This window comes from Falco cherrug, chromosome 10, assembly GCF_023634085.1.
Source record: "Falco cherrug isolate bFalChe1 chromosome 10, bFalChe1.pri, whole genome shotgun sequence".
In the NCBI taxonomy this organism is placed as follows: Eukaryota; Metazoa; Chordata; class Aves; order Falconiformes; family Falconidae; genus Falco; species Falco cherrug.
This window is the reverse complement of record NC_073706.1, coordinates 6,947,068-6,965,815: the sequence shown is the minus strand read 5'-3', so window position 1 is coordinate 6,965,815 and position 18,748 is coordinate 6,947,068. Positions and strand designations below refer to the sequence as shown.

General features: G+C 36.9%; 1 protein-coding gene across 12 annotated transcripts in view; it reads left to right on the top strand.

Moving 5' to 3' along the window:
• Nucleotides 1-18,748, top strand: part of SULF2 (sulfatase 2) — a 163,606-nt gene that overhangs the window by 4,360 nt on the left and 140,498 nt on the right. For 11 of the 12 annotated variants that reach the window (XR_008734083.1, XM_055721682.1, XM_055721674.1 and 8 more), the window contains exon 2: nt 9,466-9,554. The exons of the other annotated variant lie outside the window; for it this stretch is intronic. The gene's annotated coding sequence lies outside the window, so the exon portion shown is untranslated. The remainder of the gene's footprint in view (nt 1-9,465; nt 9,555-18,748) is intronic. 12 annotated transcript variants of the gene reach the window in all.

Below are 18,748 nucleotides of genomic sequence, written 5' to 3'. Positions count from 1 at the left end.
TCTGTACTACAGTTCAATGCAAACTTCTATTTTCTGGACTAGGATAGCTGTGTATACACTTGGGTAAGGCTTTTCTTCTCCACTCCTCTGCTGCCCTCCCTACCCCCCCCCCCCCCCCCCCTTTTTTTTTTAATGCAACAGTTCAACAATTTAATCTAGACTCACCTCTGTGTCTCACTGTGTATGTATGTATGTATGCACGCATACGTAAAAAATACAGGGGGGTGTATCTGTGTTCTTATTTTCCAAATCCTGGTGAGCAGAATTTTAATTAAAGTGTTTGAAATAATGTTGTCTTTCTGCAGTTTGGCTGTGGTAGGAAATTTGTTTTGGTGCTCAGAATAGAATGATGCTAAAGAAAATTAACTAGTGTGAAAGATCCAACAAGACAATCTAGGAAACTTTGTTCAGGTGAAACTGGCTGTAAAGCTGAATGAGAATGATAAAGCAGGTATACTATTTAGTTTTACAACACCCCATTTCATGCTTGGAACCTTTATAACACAGATACAGTTACTACATCAAATGTTTTTACTACCTAAGCTTATGCACAATGAACTGAAGTAATTAAATGATTATTTGATGATGAAGAAATATATACAGTGGTACACTGACATCTGTAACCTGGTCTTGATATATAGCAGTAATATTCCCCCCGCCCCTCTGAACAATGTAGAAGTTTTTTATGTAGTTGATATCTGTAGTAAACTTATTCTTGACTTTGGTTTTTAGTTTTGTATTTCTGTCTATATATTCTAGCATTGGTTCACCTGCCACAGTAAAATCAGGATAGCAGCTCACAGTTTAGTGAGTTTAAACAGTTTGTGTTGAAAAAAACTTTGTGTAATCACTGGTAAAAAATTAGCCCTATTTATTGGATTGTTGGAAGAGAGTGTCAAAATAAAATGCATCTGTTAGGCTGCAGACTTGTCTCTAATCTGCATATGGTATTCTAAAACAAAGGTAATAACTTTATGATGATGGGGAAACAACTGTAAATACCAATATTTTGCGAGAAATAACATAAATATTGAATGAATTCTCATTGCTCCAGAAAGATGTGTACCATTTAGAAGATCAGCACCTTATTTCAGGTTCCTAAAAAGAAAGCAATTCAATTGTCTGCCTTATTTGAAGATCCTTAGACAGGCAGCAGTAATTATGAAAGGCTGAAATTACTGATCCTTGAGGTAGGAAGTACTGTGAACACTGGTTCTGCTGTGATCTGACTGTTCTGGCCATCTCTGTGACTGAGTTATTGACTATGACTATACTCAGTTTAATAGATGGATTCAGTGTATTTAAGAACTTGTGTTTTCTAGTAATATTTGGGAAAGGAACAGGGCAGATCTTAAAGATGCTGAGACATGTCAGAAGCTGATGTTCACAATCTGGAAACTGAATAAGGAATACTTGCAGGTTTTTTGTGTCTGTAAGCCCTCATCAATTGACTGGTTACATAGATTTTTCTTAGATTTACTTACAGATTTAATATTTTTCTTCTGGATTCTGTCTTCTCTGTGGTTGAAGTGTTAATCTTAAGTTACTTATGTGTTCTTCTTTGCGATGTTATAATACGTGTTACTCCAGTTAACGCCATTCAGTGGAGGGGAAGAACACAGGTCAAAAAGAAGTGTGTTTTAGGGTGAGTCTTCTGTCATTTTGTTTTTATGGCTCTAATATAAGAATCCTAAACCAACACATTTTACTTCTGTGACACTGAAAGGAGCAAGAGTATGCAGTCTTGGAAATTGTAGCTTGCTTCTAAGGAGGGTTGAAGTATTGAAACCATAAAGCTCAGTGCACACCTAGGAACTGAAGTTCTGATTTCTCCCATACCAAATAATTTGTAGGACTCTTAAGATGATAGGTTTTAACATCAGCTATCTTCACAAGACTTTATCATTCAGCTTCCCTTTTTTCTAGTGCTCCCTTTTTGTCTTGGTTAAAAGTAATAACAAGTTTATGTTGCACTGTTATTATAATGTTGGTTTTCAGCTCAAGTGTGATGTTATCTTGAGCCAGAAGTAGTGAGGAACTGTGTGGATCTTCTTTTTAAATGTGATGACAAGATCCTGTCATCTGAATTTAAGTTTATGGGTAGTGAACAAGGTAGTATTAAATGTCCATACCTGTCTTGCCTGGTAATTGTAAGGAAAAAAAAATAATCTTCATGCTCATCTAGCAAGTCATATAACCGCAACCCCCAGTGACTTTGTAGAGGACTGCTGTGAGGAGTAGCAATGTTCATCTTTGTTTTTCTCCTAGTAGTGTTTAAATGAACATTTCAATACGTGGTTGTGTATAGCATCCTCTTTCTTCCTTTTTTATGTCATCTGGGGAATAAATCTCTTTAACCCTAAAATCACTTCTGATGAATCTCATAACATCTAGTTTACTTTAATGAACTTGATCCAGGAAATAATATTACTGTATTGGGGAAAAACAACATACTGGTTGGTATAAAAAAGTAAAACTTAAAAATGGATATAATTTGAAAACTTAAGGCTTTGGTTTTGCTCCAGGGCTTTTTTTGCCTAAGTTGTCTTAGGGACCTGAGGAAATATCTCAGTTACTTGAGAAAGTTGGGATTTTATGTACGTATGAAGCAAATTGAGAGCTTCTTAAGGTGCAGACTGTTTCTAGATTGTGCTCTGTCAGGAACATTACTCTTTCATTATGCTGGGATATGAATTTCTTTTAATACTGTAAACTTCCAAATCTCTCAGTGCAAAGTATGTGATATGCGCCTTGAGTGTCAGTTGTTGGGAATATGAGTGTTTCTAGACATTCATTTCTTTGAGAGAGATAAAGATCTATCTCAGAGGAAGGTGCGTGGTAAGAAAAGACTAGTACAAAAGTAGATGGGTTACCAAATGGACTTGCTTGCTTTGCAGTTCCCTTCCCCCACCCTTATTTTTGGATACATTCCATGCAGAATTGGGTTTGTGTGTTATTAATTCTGTTTAAAATAATTCACCTTGTGAGTCTTCATAAAATTTTATTTTCTCCTATGTTCTAGTACCAGTAGCATTTGAAGGATCTTCTGAAGAATCTAGTTTCTTTACATCGTACTTTCTTTGTCAGAGGAAGTGTGTAGAAGACTTCAGTGGCTTAGAGGAAAAATTACATGGTTCTGCTCTTGGAAAGCTTTTTTCATAGATCATATGTGTGGAGGCAAATTACTTTACAAAATGTAACTCAGTTCTGCATACAGAAGGCTGAAAACAGAAAACAACACTGAAGTGTGTCTTCTGCTATCTAATTCATTGGGTAGCTCTTTGGTCTTGCTGTACGTCTAGAAATACCATGATGCAATGATTTCTGTGATCCGCTTGGACTCTTTTCTGACTGCTCCAAATCCTAGCACACTGGTAAAAGGGGAGGCAGCTGTGACAGTGTAGATAAGTAAGTTTCAATTAGTGCCTCTAAATCTCTATCAAATGATCTGTCTTTAGTCACACTTGTCTGGTAGTCTAACTACAGAATCAAAGCAATCTTTAAAAATTTTATTGAATTCCCTTGTGTGTGATATTTGCATGGGTTATCTTCTCGGTGCCGTCTGCTGGAGAACAGACTTACAATCAGTAGAGCTTAGCTATGATACAAGACCCTGTAGGTTCTGTGGCTGTTCACAGTGTGATATTAATGGCGTTAAATTAGCAACATCAGCGATATTAACTAATTTCCTCATTCAGACGGTGACATTTGTTTGGTAAAAGGATCATTAAACATATGCAAACATCCGATGTGCAGTAAAAGGTCTTTGGGCCCTGACAAATGATTAATGAGAAAATTACAGGTTGTAGGAAAACGTAAATACTCTTTGGAAATCTGTCCTCTGGCAAGACAAACGTGTTCCCCTCTAAGCAACGAAGGATTCATTGTATTCTTTTCACATCCATAAAGAATGCTGGATACTTAATGCATATCTTGATGTCTCTTCCTTTCTTCTAGGCACTGCTGTTGAATTAGGATTTGTCCTGGTTTTGTTAAGCAAGTAATCCAGCTGTGCACTGTAGAAAAGTGCTGTAGCCTCAATTAACTCCTCTTATAATTTTCTGGATAATTTTGAGTCTGTCTTACATTTTTCTTATTAACAGCTTTTGTTCACTTCTTTTAAATCTGCTGTTACGCAAGAGGTTAAAGTAGGGGCTCACATATAAAGTCCCTTTCCATCAGATGACTACATGTAATGCAGACTTGCATGTCAACTGATGAATGCATTTACCATGGCTTCAAGGAAAGGCTTCATCTAGTTTCAGATGATCCTTGTGACTTTCTTACTCTTGCTGTCTGTAGCTGTATAGGGATTTGTAGTGTCAGGTTAGAGTACTAATTAACAGTGCCAGCTTCAGAACATAAAAGCTTCACAATATGATGCATTTGCAGTAGCTTATTACCTAGTGCAATTCATGAGTAAATTTTCTAGCTTCTGCACCAGTGTTCTAAAGTGTGATTGAGTACTGTACTTCAGCCATTGCTGTTTATTTCACTAAAGCTATGGCTGAAGTTGCTGCACTATCAAACAATAAAACTAATTTGTGAGTTCATCCTGCTTTTATCTTCCAGTATTGCTGCAGTTTGAAAAGAACCAGACAGACTTGATAGTTATTGTCATTTTCAAAATGACAGAAATCGCTTTCAGAGACTTCAAAACTTTTTGCCAATCTTTGCCAGACTGGAGATATTATAAGCAATTAAAATAGCAGTTATATTAAATTTTAAAACCTTTAAAATGGCTAAAGGATTAAATTTTCTATTAGCTAGCAACAATGTCTTTCCTTCCTCTGGAAGCTAGATTTGCAAATAGCAAACATAGGATTATTGAAGAGCTATTAAACAAACCGAAACACACTGCATAACCAGAACTCAATTTTTTTTGTACATTGGATTGATCCATTCCATTGACTAGAATGTCTGATGCCTCTGTCCTTGAATATAGGTTTTTGCTAATTTTTCTAGGATATGATTCCCAAGCTATTAAGGTATGTAATTTGATGCATGTTAAGATAACTAACAGCCAAGCATCATGGGTGCATCTGAGATGTACTATAGTATACCAAACTTTTTAAGTCTGGTTCAGAAACAAGTGTGTTAAGCAAGAAAATGTTCTCCAGCTCAGCAGAACCTTCAAAAAACTGAAGATTGTTTTAAACAAACACTTGCTGAACTGTGGAAAGGGAGAAAAGAGAGTGGGAATAGAGCCTGAATTTGGCAGGTTTTGTGCAGGGAAGTGTCACGTGTGCTACGTGGTACTTTGGAGATGGACAGAGCACCTTGGCATCATTAATGCTTAAAAGCTGAACCTGAAGTGAAAAATTTCCCTCATTTAAGCCTTTGGCTATATTTCTGGAGATTGAGGATCTGCTTTTTATCCCATATTGTGGGGAGCTGTCAAATATCAGCATTTTTTTTCTCTTAAAGATCTATACTGAAAACATAACTCAGGAACTCCTTAGGAAGAGTCTAGAGGAAATGAGTAAAATGATCTATGATGTACGATAATTATGACCCCAGTCAGGCAATACTGAATTAGTCTCCTGGAATTACATGATAAGCCAAACAGAATTCTTTCTTCAGGACCTAAGACTCTGAGAAAGCCTGTGATTTCTCTTCTGTCCTCTTACAAGATACTGTGCTGTCTAATTTGTTTTTAGTGATCTTGAGCAGGGGGTCCCTATAATGAACTCGTAGTATGTCATAGCCTGCAGTATGAACATGCACTATGTGTTTGTATTTGTGGGGTGGACCCTACCGCATTTCAAAGAACAGTAGTAGAGTACCCAGTGAAGTTGTGAAACCTTGTAAGAAGTTGAACAGGTTGGGCAGACCTCAGAGGGGGAGAACAGCTCTATATGCCTTTTTTCTCCCATGTAGCAAAGGCATAGGCAGGCTCAACTCCAGTGATCCCTTCTTTTTTGAATCAGCCCCCTGTGATCAGATTGTACCTGATTGGGTTGCTGAGGTGTAAATATATAATGCTTCTCCTGTTGTTATTTAGAAAATGTAGTTACTTGCTAGAACCCCATATCCCTGTACTAGTGTTCAACAGAGTTGTAGCAGTGAATGTTAAGTCTGAAAAGAAATCATTCCCAAGACTTTCTTCATTTATCAGTTACCTGCTTAATAACATTTTTGTACAGAGTTCCCTGTATAAGTATTGTTTTGAGTCTTTTGATATATTTTAATTATTTCTGCTCTGTGTTAATAGAACTTCTTCAGTTATGAAAGACATACTTTAGGCTTGTGGGTTTTACCAAATTTAGTTAGCCCTGATTTTTTTCAATCTTTTTTAAAGTATCACTACCAAGATCAATAAGTTTATACTGTGGGTTCCATTTGAATGTATCTCTGATTGCATGTTCCTGATATTGAGTAGAGACAATGCAGCTATGGTGGCAGAGATGTGTATGACAACCACCTGAGATTAGATGCAACTTCTTGGGTTTATAGCGCTTGTTTATTTTCATAATATGAAGGAAAGTCAGTTTAAAACTAGCTGAGGCCAATGTCAGCATAGTAATAGCAGTAGTAAGTATGTAAAAGTGGTATTTCTGGGTAATTTGGTGAGCAGGAGCATTGTGGTATCTTCAATATTAGTTGTTAAGATGTCTTACAGAAGGTGCACTGGTACTATTCTTACTTTTCAACATATGTATAAAAATCCATTTTTGTGTAGGATTATAAGTTTTCTTCCTCTGAATTTTCCCTGGTATGGTATTAGGGAAAGAGAAGCATCTCTGTGTGTGTGTAGGAAATTACTACAACCTAGAAAGAGAATGGTTGTAATATTTCTTATCTCAGATAAAAAAACCTAAACTCTTTGCAGTACTTATACAGAAAAAAATCAAATAGAAGTATGTATATAAAATCTGTAAGTGGAAAACTTTCTGCTATTAATTGCATTGTATGGTGAAAGTATCTTTTTATTCTTTTCTGAATCAACATTAAATCAGCTTGACAACCAGTAAAGTTTTAATGCTCAGTAACTTTTCCTTGTGCTAGAACTGTAAGTGTTTCTTTGTCAAGTGTGCTGAATTTTGCTGTTCTCTTTGATCTCAAGGCAAAGGCTTAGGTACCAATATTATCATGTTGATATCTTTACTTTCATTAATCTTCTACATGTGCATTCATTGGACCTGCAATGTTGAGACCGTAGTTGGAGTGTTCAAGGTGATTATCGGGAGCTACTGAAGTTTAGAAACCTGTCGCCTGCTTGATAGGGCCTGGTCTTAAAAGCCAGTGAGTTTTGTCTGCGTGTGGAGTCTTAAGCAATGTTCCTGTGACAGAACTATTGAGTGAGTAGTGAAAAGGCAGAAGGGATATCTAATTTGTTAGAACAAAAATTACTGCAGTGGCTAGCTGGGATTTTCCATCGTTTTGCTACAGTCATGGTAGACTTGGTTGTTTCTTTCAGCTGTATACAGTGTCCTCTTTGGCTTTTGTTTTCCACCCCACCAACCTTGGTCCTAACTCTAGACTGAAAGTAGATTATATGAAAGGATACAAAATGACAGTTTCTGTTTTGCGTCTGTGATCCTTTTTAAGTTACTGTACGCATTTATTTAGTCAAATCTTTTGAGGTATGCTTAACAAATAACAACCCTGAAAGTATTTAGCAATTCATTAGCCATACCAGAATTTTTTCTTATAAATACAGCGTTGCTGTGGAGTTCAGAATCTATGGGGCTTTTTACATACCGAGTTCATTAAAACAAACAAAGAAACAAACAAAAAACCCACCACCAATGCTAAACCAAAACAAAGAACCAAACACTTCTGTCCCTTCCAGTAAGTAGCTGAAACAGACACAGTCAGTAAAACATAGAAAACAATTTAAAAACAGGATATAGCATAGGAAGCAGTGAGGTGAATATTTCAAGTTTATGGGGAGTGATGTGTCATCAACATAAGGAAATACACCGCTATGCTTGCTGAGTTTAACTGTTCATGAATTTCCAACCTAGAAAACTTGGAACAACTGGCATAGACAAGATAAATAGCAAGAAGGGGTAGATAAATATTTAAGACTTAATATTACTAAATGATTTAATATTTGTCATTGTCCAAAACCCATTCAGAGATTAGTTGATCAACCTGAACTGCAACTCAGTAAGCATTCCTAAGCCACATCTAACACATGATGATGATGCCAGAGAATCTAAACTAAAAATTTTAAAATGTGGGTAGGGTTTCTATTTCTTTGGTGGCTGGCTCTAGATTTAGGATACTGAATGCTGCTGCATTCAGGGTAGACACAAATGTGTATGAGACTTTGCAGAAATGGAACCTCAGGCACCCATACCCTGGCTTGGATGATCTGGTTCTTAGGGTTAGAGTGCTTTAGATTCTTGGCTAAAGGAAACCATAAATGTCTTGGCTGTCCTTGGATGTTAGTCAGTCTTTGTCTACATGCTTTGAAAAGCAGACTACATTTAGGAAATCCAAAAGCTGTGGATTACTGTGTTTCTTGAAGCAAAAAGGAGTGAACAGTGGGTTAGCTAGTTATGTGTCCTTACAGTAAAAGCAGCTAATGTTATCTTGGCCTGCATTATGAGGAGTGGTGCCAGTGGGTGGAAGGATGTGATCCTTCCCCTTTACTCAGCGCTGGTAAGGCTCACTTGGAGTACTGTGTCCATTTCTGTGCTCACCAGTAAAAGAAAGAGATGGACAACTGGAGAGAGCCCACTGAATGGCCACTAAGATATTTAAGGCTGAGAGAACTGCGACTGTTGGACTTACAGAACAAGGCTTGGGAGGGATCTCTTAGAATTAAATAAATACCTGAAGGGAGGGTATAAAGAAGCCAGAGCTAGGCTCTTCTCAGTGGTTCTCAGTGGCAGCACCAGAGGCTGTGGTCACACAGACTGAAACACAGGTGCTGTCTGAGCACAAGGGAACACTTCTTAACTGCGATGGGTGACTGAGCACTGGAGCAGACTGCCCAGAGAGGTTGTGGTTTCCATTCGTGAAGGTATTAAAAAGCTAACTGGACATGATCCTGGGAAACTAGCTTGGGGTGGCCCTGCCTGAGCAGGGTTTGGACAAGGTGACCTCCAGAGGACCCTCCCAACCTCAACCATTCTGTGGTTCTGTGACAAACTGCAGACTACTTGCACTTCAGTTGCTATTCACTTGGAGTCTGACTACCTCCAGCATCTTATTTTTGTGTTACAATTGCCTTTATGTACCTGAATTTTTCTTAGAAGTTACTGGCAAAAGTCAGTCAGTTAACTTGTAGGATCTTGAAAACGCTGAATTAGTAAAGTTGCTGTACAAAACCAAAGACTTTGCAGAATGGGGAACGGAGAGCTTCCAGAAGAATTCCGAGAGGGTGCTTTTAGATGGTATATAAAAGAAAACTGACAACTTTGTGCTCAGACCGTAGAAGTCTGGGATGACTTGCTGAAGGACCCTGAAAATGGTGCTCACTTCTGAATATTCTTTGTCTTTTTCTGTTAGGTTACTGCTTAACTGGCAGATGTTCCCAGACTGAGAATGGCATGGCGTGGAGGACACTGTGGTAAAAGTGTTTAATCGCTCTTTCTTTGGTATGTTTTCACTCTTAGTAACAAAATATATATTTTATAACATGAATTATTGCAGACATATCTGTCAAATAATGACGGGATGCAAGAATACGGGGCTGACTTCATTAAAAGTCATTATAATCGCAATGTAAAAAAAAAAATCAACTGTTGCATTTCTATCACTTGATGGCTTATTTAAAATAATTTTGAAGAGGCAATGTCTAAAGCTCTTGCATGCATTCAGTAGTTATGATTATATGTTAAGTAATGTAGTGCTATAAATATAAAATGCTCTACTGCTGAAAGTGTTTTGCCTCATGAGTTTTTACCTGTAGGAAAAATTTCTGGTTCTTCTCAAGGCATTAAAATTCACATTTGTGCTACAGTTCTGAGGAATTCTAGGGGGACTGAGTTCCAGGTAACTTCTGAAATGCTCGTATCCATTGCACTGATTTAAAAATATGTGCATTGTTAATGAGGAAGTATATGTACATTATGCATCTCAAGAAGAACGCAACTGTGGAGATTTGTATTAAAATCTGTCATCTTTCAGTGTGGTCTGGTCTTTCAGGGGCTAAAATATCTGCTTCTTAGTGCTAAAAAAAAAGTAAATTCTTCAGTGCAGAAAACCCTAAACCCCTTAAATAACAGGAAAACTTAATATGTCCTTAAAGGCTCTGGTGGGTTTCAGCCTGCTGCTTTTGTGGATGCAGAAATACTGCCAGAAAGATTCCAGTTCAGCTGGGTGCAAATACCCATACAACAAAGAGTCTTGCACAGAATTTGCATAGGATGAAATGGGGCTTAAATACACAGTCACCTGAAGGACAAGTATGAGTACCCTCTTTGCAAGGAGTTCTTTGATTCTGTTTTCAGACAAATACCAGGTAGTTTGGCATTGTTTGATTTCCAAAAACCCCTTGCCACAAGTAAAGCCAATGCTACCCATGACAAAGAAAATTAGTATCTCTAGATTGTGCTTGAAGTTTATTTCTTTGCAAGAATCCAGCATAATGCCAGTTTTCTTAATTCTGTCTATGAGCAGAAGGTAACATTTACACTTGGTCAGTCAGCTATTTGATTTGCAGACAGGATGACCTCTGCCATTCAAGTATCAAGATGAATTCCATTAGGAATTTGGGCTCAAAATTTCTAGAGTAGGTTTTCCTAGCCTAAAGTCTTCACTTCTACTGTGCTGTAAGGCAGTCATTTCTGAGCCCTGCTTTAAGCCTCATGCTGAACAGCAAGGCTTTTTTCTCCTCTTCCTGTCACTGATACTTCTATTTGGATTTGTTAGAATGGGTTCAGAGCCAGCAGGAGAACTTGACTGAATCCAGAGTGACAGGTGTCTGATTCTTGGATTTTCTATTATTCAGATACTTCTGAATAGGCCAGATGCTTTGGCTATTTCGAGTCCCTTGCCATTCCTGTTTTGCTTTAAGGCAGGAAACGAGGAGTTTCCTTGCAGAGAAAAATCTCCAACATAGATGTAATGCAACATCTCCATGTTAGGTCTACTGCCTCAAATCCTCTTTCCTGATTTGCCACAGATGCATTGGAGTATCTTGGGGAAGGGACAAAAATACCATGTGTATTGGTGATGCTGTCTGCTAAAATGCCCAGCTAATAGGAATGAGCATATTGGCACCATTTTCAATTCTAATGTATCCTCCTGCTATTTTTCGTGTGCTCTCCTCCACCCCTGTTGTTATTTGGATACTCCTGGGAATCTACCCTTGGATACTCAGGTGCTCTTACCCATCTAGCCTGTGGATCACCAGAGATACAGCTGCTCTGCATAATGCAGTACAACTAAAGTAGCTCCAGATGAGATTCCTTGAGTACTGCTACCAGTGTATCTAAGTTAGTGACCTCAGCAGACCTCTGCATTTACTTTGTCTGGCAGAACTTGATGCTAATAAATTACTTCAAGCTAGTTTGGGTATCTCTAAACTGAGCTATGGTCTGCAGAGACAGGTAGTCTGAATTTTACATATTCTCAGTGCTCTTGGAATTGCTTAATGTGGTTTTGTACATTTAATAAATACATTTGGATATATCTGTTTAAATTTTTGAGGTGGTATTTTTATTTAAATTACTTAAATTTTTGAGTTGTACTGATTTCACTGGAAGCAGAGAGCTCTACAAAATTGGACCGATTAGGTGTTCAAATGGAGTTTCAGAATTAAGCCACCTTCAAATTAGTATCTTCTTTATTTTCTTCTCTCCAACCTACTGGTCTACCAGAGTAATATTTTCTTTTTATAATGTCTGTGAAGTCTTTTAAAAATAACCAAATAAAAAAAGGTAATATTCATTGGAAAAATATACACTGTGAGTCTACTGACTTGAAACTGATTTACTTCTAAATTTGTATTCAGATAACTAAAGATAAAATAGATATTTTCTGCCACTGTAACAAAACAGTTTTTCTGAGGATGTATAATGCAGTGTTGCAGTTGTTAACTGTTGACCCTGCCTTTACGCTACAGGAATTTTTTGGAACTATGAGTGAGCAGTCAAGCAGAAGCCAAGCTGATGCAACAACTCTGATGAATGACATATCAAAGCAGAAAGTTATTAAAAACTTAAGACGTTGCCTGTAGAAAGGGAAAACAAAGGATTTGCGATCTAATTATAATCTGAATTTCTGAAAGGGGGACACACACACGCATGCATGTATGTGTGCATTACAGGTTTAGAGAACTTGGAGAGAAAAAATGGTGAAGCTGAAACTTCCAAGGCTTCTGATGTTTTTTGTGACTACCGTGGTGGGTAAGCTGGGTTACTCCCTTGCTTTAATTGCATATGTGAATAAATTTAATGGAGACTATAATGCAGAAGCTATGTGGTGTAGTATTAAGTGAATTTCTCATTATGCGTTTGCATTAAAAAACCCAACAAACCCCAAACCTGAAATAAAATTTGAAAGCTTCATATGTAAAGACAGTTAAATGGCTTTCAAATGTCTGGTCTCTTTTAAAATGTATTCCAGCAGTTGATTTTTAAAAATCCACTCTGTGGATTTGTCTTGGTGACTTAGTTCATTTGACTGTTGATCGCACTTTTATTTTGATATTTTTTGCTAATGAGATAGTCTCAGTTAGAATTAGCTAAACCAATTTGCAGATCAGGATTTAAAAACGCTGAACCACAACGTACCAGTTTCTATACCCGTGATTTCTCCTGCTCCCCATCCCTTCCTTATACACTAGGGGAAAATGATCTGTCTAGTTCTGATTTATTTTGCACAACACAAACTAAGCTTGTTAAGTCCAAGTCAATTATAATGAAATGTTTGAGCATATGTCAGCTTCCCAGAAAATTGTATTGTGTAATCCAGCACTTCACTATTCTGACAAGCTGAAGAAATGTTTCCAGTAGAGGAATCGATCAGAAGTAATGAATCATCTATGGGGAGAGGAGAGAGGGGAAAAAAAAAAAAAAAAAAAGGAAAGAAGGAAAGATATCGTCCTCTATGAATTAGACTTAATTTACGTTTGTGTGAACTCTGGTTACCTCTAGAAAAGTTATAACCTGGAATAGCCCATGACATTGCAAAACAGTGTTCAAGTTGTTTGTTGTATTGGCCTTCTCTGTTTGGCTGACACAGAGATAACTGTCAGCAGCTGAGGAAGAAACTTCCTCTGAACCTTTGATCCCAGATTCTGTTGCTGCTCTTGCAGTACCCTTAGGAAGAGTATCTGTCAGACTTCTCTTGCTTAAATGTTTCTTTAGTGTTGCATTGTGTTCTGAAGGAAATAGCATTTACTTGTATTATCTCTTGTTGAAGAGGAAAAATGTTGAACTTGTTCTGTATTATCCTCTTTCCTTTGTAAGCATGTGTTCTGTAGAAACTACTGATAGAAAAGTTATTGCACTTGAAGTGGAAACCTCTGAAGATGATGTCAGCTGTTCTTTGTGGTAGGAACCTTACGCAGAGTTTCAAGTTGAAACTATTTTCTGCAGATATGAACTTGTCATTTAATTTCTAAAGTAGGATGTGATCGGTAGATTACAGTAATCCTATTGTGAGTAAGTTGCAGAAAATAAAAGGCAGAGATAAAAATCACTTTCAATACAATATAGTTCACTGCAATTTCTTTTGACCTGTCAAGGTTAGACTTCTACTTGAGTAACTTCATTTGCCTTTGCATCTCTGGAAGAACTTGTTGTGTGACAAAGTCTGAATAGTTGGTCTCTTTAAATGATAGTAAAAGAGGAGAGGTAGCTAGGACAGTTGCTACTACAGCATGCTGTGTTCATACTTATGTAGTTGGAGATGGAGGGGAACGTTATCTGTTTCTACCTTACTAAATAGGGCAATGAATGTTGCAAAACTGTTACAAGGCTTTCTGTTTTGGGGTGCTTTTATAAGAAATACTATCATACATTATTGAAGGTATATTTGAAAACAGGGTACCTCAGGTTGTTTTAATATACATAGGGAAATAACTTGTCATGTGTTTTATTGGTATACTTGAAAAATATCTGTTCAGGAATCTCAAAAGTCAAAATAGTATTGGTGACACTGAAGATAAATTACACTCTGGTCTAATCCAGACCAGAGTATTTTCATTCTCACAGCAAGGCAGTCACAAAGATCTGTCAAACCTAGTGGTTTATCTCTGGTTGCAGCTGATAATAGGCACTTACATGTGTAAGAACACAGAGAGGTATGCTATTGAGAAGTCTCTCTGGCTCAGCAAGTTGTACAAGTTGTACTGTGCCTACACTGTTCCAATTAATGATCCTTGATGGATTTTTCTTTGCCTATAAGTGTATCTTTTTTTTCACTAAATTGTTAAAATGGTAAACCAGGTTCAATTTTTGAGCATTTGTCTTTGGATTGTGCTTTTCACAAAGACCTCCTGAAGCTTTCTTCTGAGTGGTAGTTTGTAGTTCTGAGCCCTTCATTGGGTGTGAATCAGTAAAGTGATATGAAGAGAAGGGAACTAACTTCAAGATAGCTGAGTAACTGTGATTAGAATAAGACTGTTCAGAAAAACAAAAAGATAGCAGCTGAAAAAAAGAGGAAATTCTTTGTTAGTCAGAAAAATGGCAAGGTGAAAGGTATTTCTGATGAAGGAAGAATCTTAAAAATTCTCTGTAACTTAATTTAAAAAAGAAAAAAACCAAACCACTTGTTGATTTAAAACTATATTCCAAGTCCCATGGAAACTTATTCAGAAGAAGCAGCAATTAAAATTGCTTATCCGATGATCTATGGATGTGTTTGGTGTATTGTGAAGATGATTTTATTCAAGTTGGAGTATGGTAAGGATTCTTTGACTCGGTAGGCAAAGAACTGAAACAGTTAATAAGCTCATTTCCCAGAAAGCTTTTTTGTAAACTTAGTTTTACAGGTTGATTTACTACTGCATTATAAAAAGGTGGCTCAGAAACACTATAATTTAGTTGGCTATAAATTTTAGATATTATTGAAAACTCCACAGGTGGTGGAGGAGGGGAAAAAACTGCAGACAATGACACTAAAGCATGTGGTATGGAAACTGTATTGTATAGGGTGGTGATTGGATTTGTGGAACTTCTGATGTTTAAATGCTATTACGTTTCACATTGTCTGCTTTAGACACCCAGTGCTGGAGAAATTGTATATTGACATGGTTATGAAGCTAGAATGGATAGTACTACAGAACGTGGTTTAGTTAAACATAGATTCTATTATTATTTTCTTTTTTTTAATTGGGTTCTTGATGCAAGTTTCAGTAAGAGAACTCCTGAGCCACATTTCTGTAGCGCTGCAAGAAGTGGAGAAGGAAAATGTTACATTTACAAGCTCCTAATGCAGGTGTTACGTGTTTTGAATTCTCGGAAAGCTTCATGCTTATAATAAGCTTTAAAAAACTTTACTGTAGACAATTATAAAAAAAAAAGTCTTTAAGTTCTTGCTTTGGCTTTATTTGTTTGTTTATTCCATCTCATCCCATTCCAAGATCTTAAGATCAACCTACTTAACAAAACCAATCAAACAAAAAACCCAAAACTCAAACAGTTTATCAACACATTTGGTTTGGAATGCATTATACTTAACACTGACTGGTTCTGAATTTATTTTGCTTTTATTCTTTGAGCTGTTTAGGTACAGATTTAGAGTTTTTCTACAGTTGTGCAAGATGGAATTAAGTGGTTCATGAGATCAGTTAATTTCTAGCAGATGGAGCTTTAAGAAAATCACCAAACAGCAATGCAGTCGACATTTGCAGTGGTATGCAAACCTCTCTGGCACGAAGTATGGCTGCTGTCTAATACTGGACTATTGCTTGACAACTTTATTTTTTGGAGCAGTGGTTTGTTAATACATTAGCTGCACAGACATTTTGTTGTGTGAAACATGATCTCACATCCATATGCAGGCAGGTTTTTTTCTCTAGCAAAATGTACCTTTTGGTTTTTGCCTTCCAGTGTATACATCTTAGTCTTCTATTCGTGGTCATACAGAGCTTTAAATAGAACTTGCTGTTTGTGTCTCTCATGAATCATGCATTCATCAGCATGTGTGATAAATTATTAATCTTTAATCTGAGGATTGAAGTGTTGTCACTGAAAACATTGCATCTTAGCCTATTTTAATATTACTAAGACAGGGAAAAAAAAAACCCCAAAATCATTTATTACACTTTTTCCTATTAATGGTTTAGGTGAAAATTGAATTGCTCTGTTTATACTTATGAAAGCTTATGTAGTGGGACACAGGTGGAAAATTAATATTGAAGGAGGGAGATGGGATACACAGTTGCTTGATTTAATGCTGTTCTGCCTATAAGAACCACCTGCTATTAGTTAAACTCAGACCATGAAGTGCACGTCTTGTTTCTCTAGGTGTAACGTAAGCAATGCCAACTGTGAAAGAGGAAAGATCGTTCAGGTTTTGGGAAGCTTCAATAGAACATGTTATGGTGTACTGAACTGTAGTAATGTCTCCAGAATATAATCTGTTTTTTGGTGAGAGCAAAGATACAGGAAAAGAAATCCCAAAATCTACAAAATGTCTACAAAACTTCCAAGAAATTGTCCAGACTCTTTCTAGCTCTGATCTTTGTTTAGTTTACTCATCTGCTAGAGAGTTAAAGAGAAACAGGTTAGTTTGCTTCGTTATGAAGTTATGTGTGGCCACTCGGACTTTTTGTAGGCTGGATCTAGCTTCAACTTGATTCTGATTCATTTTAATTTTGTTTCTGTGTTTTCCTTTTTCTCAATGTCTACAAGGTAGGCTTTTATATCATTATTTTTTAGAGCTATTATGTGGCCAAAGAAGCCCTGTTTATTACCAGTGGAGACTATATAGGAAGAAAATAAATTTAAACTCAAAAGCAGTAACATAGCTAAATTCTGCATGGTGGTAATTTCCTTCTGTGAGTCATTGCAACTGACTGTAGTAAGAATTAGTTGAGATGCCTTTTAATTTTCAGGCAGATGTTTGTATACTGCAGACTGATAATTTAGTAATGATAATTTAGGAATTCAGTGAAAAATAAATATAGAAATCAAGCGGACACTTGATCATTCTAGAATGCAAATACTAGAGAATGCTACTATAGTGAATATGAAATAGAGAAGATATCATGGAACCCAGTTGCATGTTAGCTATAATCAGGCTATTTGAGTGGCAATTCTAAGACTCTTAAACACATGCTATTGCAGAACAGAATAACTTCTGAAGGTAAAACTAGAGATGTTTTAAAATTATCTGTGCCAGAAACTAAAGGAGAGAGGGGTGGAAGGACTTGAACAAAAAGCAAATTTTGAAGCTTTTGGTCTTTTCTGCTGTCTGCACTGTTTTCAATGCACACCCTTGGTGTCATCTGATCCCATTCCAGGACTTCAGGTTCTGACTTATAGTGCCTGTCTGCAGCTAAGACTTGAAGGACTTCAAACATTAGAGATCAGTATGTTTATGGACGTTAAGTGTTTGAGGTGTGTGCTTTGTGGGATCCTTTTGTAGGGGGAGCCATTGGGAGATTTCTAGGTGTGAGGGGAAGTCATGGTGTGGGAAAGATGCTACCTGGGATATTCAGCTGAAAGGGAGCTGGGAGAATGTCCCCAGCTAAAGGAGAAAATGTAGCTGCTGTAAATGGAAATGGCTGTTCAGGATGCTACAAGGAGACAAAAGGACTGGACCACCAGGTAAGTTTGTTGTGATGCTTGGCTGGGCTATGCAGAAATCATTCCATTGACTGCTCAACAGGAAGCGTTTGAAACTTTAATATCAAAGTTAATGAAGTGTTTTCTCCTCCCCCCCTTCAGCTGATGCTTCCAGAACAAAAGAAGATCATCTATGTACAGAAATGCCTTGATTGAATGAATTGAACTGTTGTTTTCTCATTCTGTAATTCAGTTCTTGATTAATTATATGCAATTTAGGTGAAGCTGCAATATTAAAGCTGAATTATTTAATTCTTAAAGTCATTCTTGGTTAAGAAATACTCACCTTGTGATTTGCTGGTGTACTTTAAATTATCTGCTGGGTGCTGTGGTCACTAGATATTGACCTGCATCAAAACATAGTACCTGTGTTGCTAAACTTGTGCCGAAGTCTAGCACTAATTTTACTTTGACTTATTTTTCATTTTAACTTTGGATTTTAGACTGAGTAGGAGTTTGATACTGGATCCTTATATCTGCTTGTTACTTGTAAGCGTAATTTAGGTCCTGATCAAACTCTTGTTAAAACTGAATGTTTTGAGCTTTTTCTTAACCCATGTAGTATTTCTTAGACTTGTGCATTTATTACTTCTTTGCCAGCCCTGTTTTGGGAGGGAAAGCTTAGTACAGTATTTTCTAGTGGAAAAAAAAAAAAGGGGAGAGGCAAGAAAGCAGACTGTATACAATGTTAAATACTCAGTATTTGTGTTTGTGTACTTTCATTCAGAACCATTTAATTTGTATGCATGTGTGTGTATACACTGTACTTTGTTTCATCAAAATAATGTGAAATTAGTTAAAAGTGGTATGAATCATAATGACTTGGTGCCTTGGTATCCAAGATACGTTAACATGCTGGTAAGTTACTTGTTTTCCTGCTGTGAGAACTGGTTGCTGTATTTGATTCTTTAGCTGAATACAAACTAAATTAAATCTGCAGTGACCTGTATTGTGCTCTAGCTAATGACCCAGTTAACCTCTGGTTAATTTTCTGTCTCTTGGTGTCCTGGGAACAGGGACCTGTTTACTTCAGTTGCCACAAACCTTTA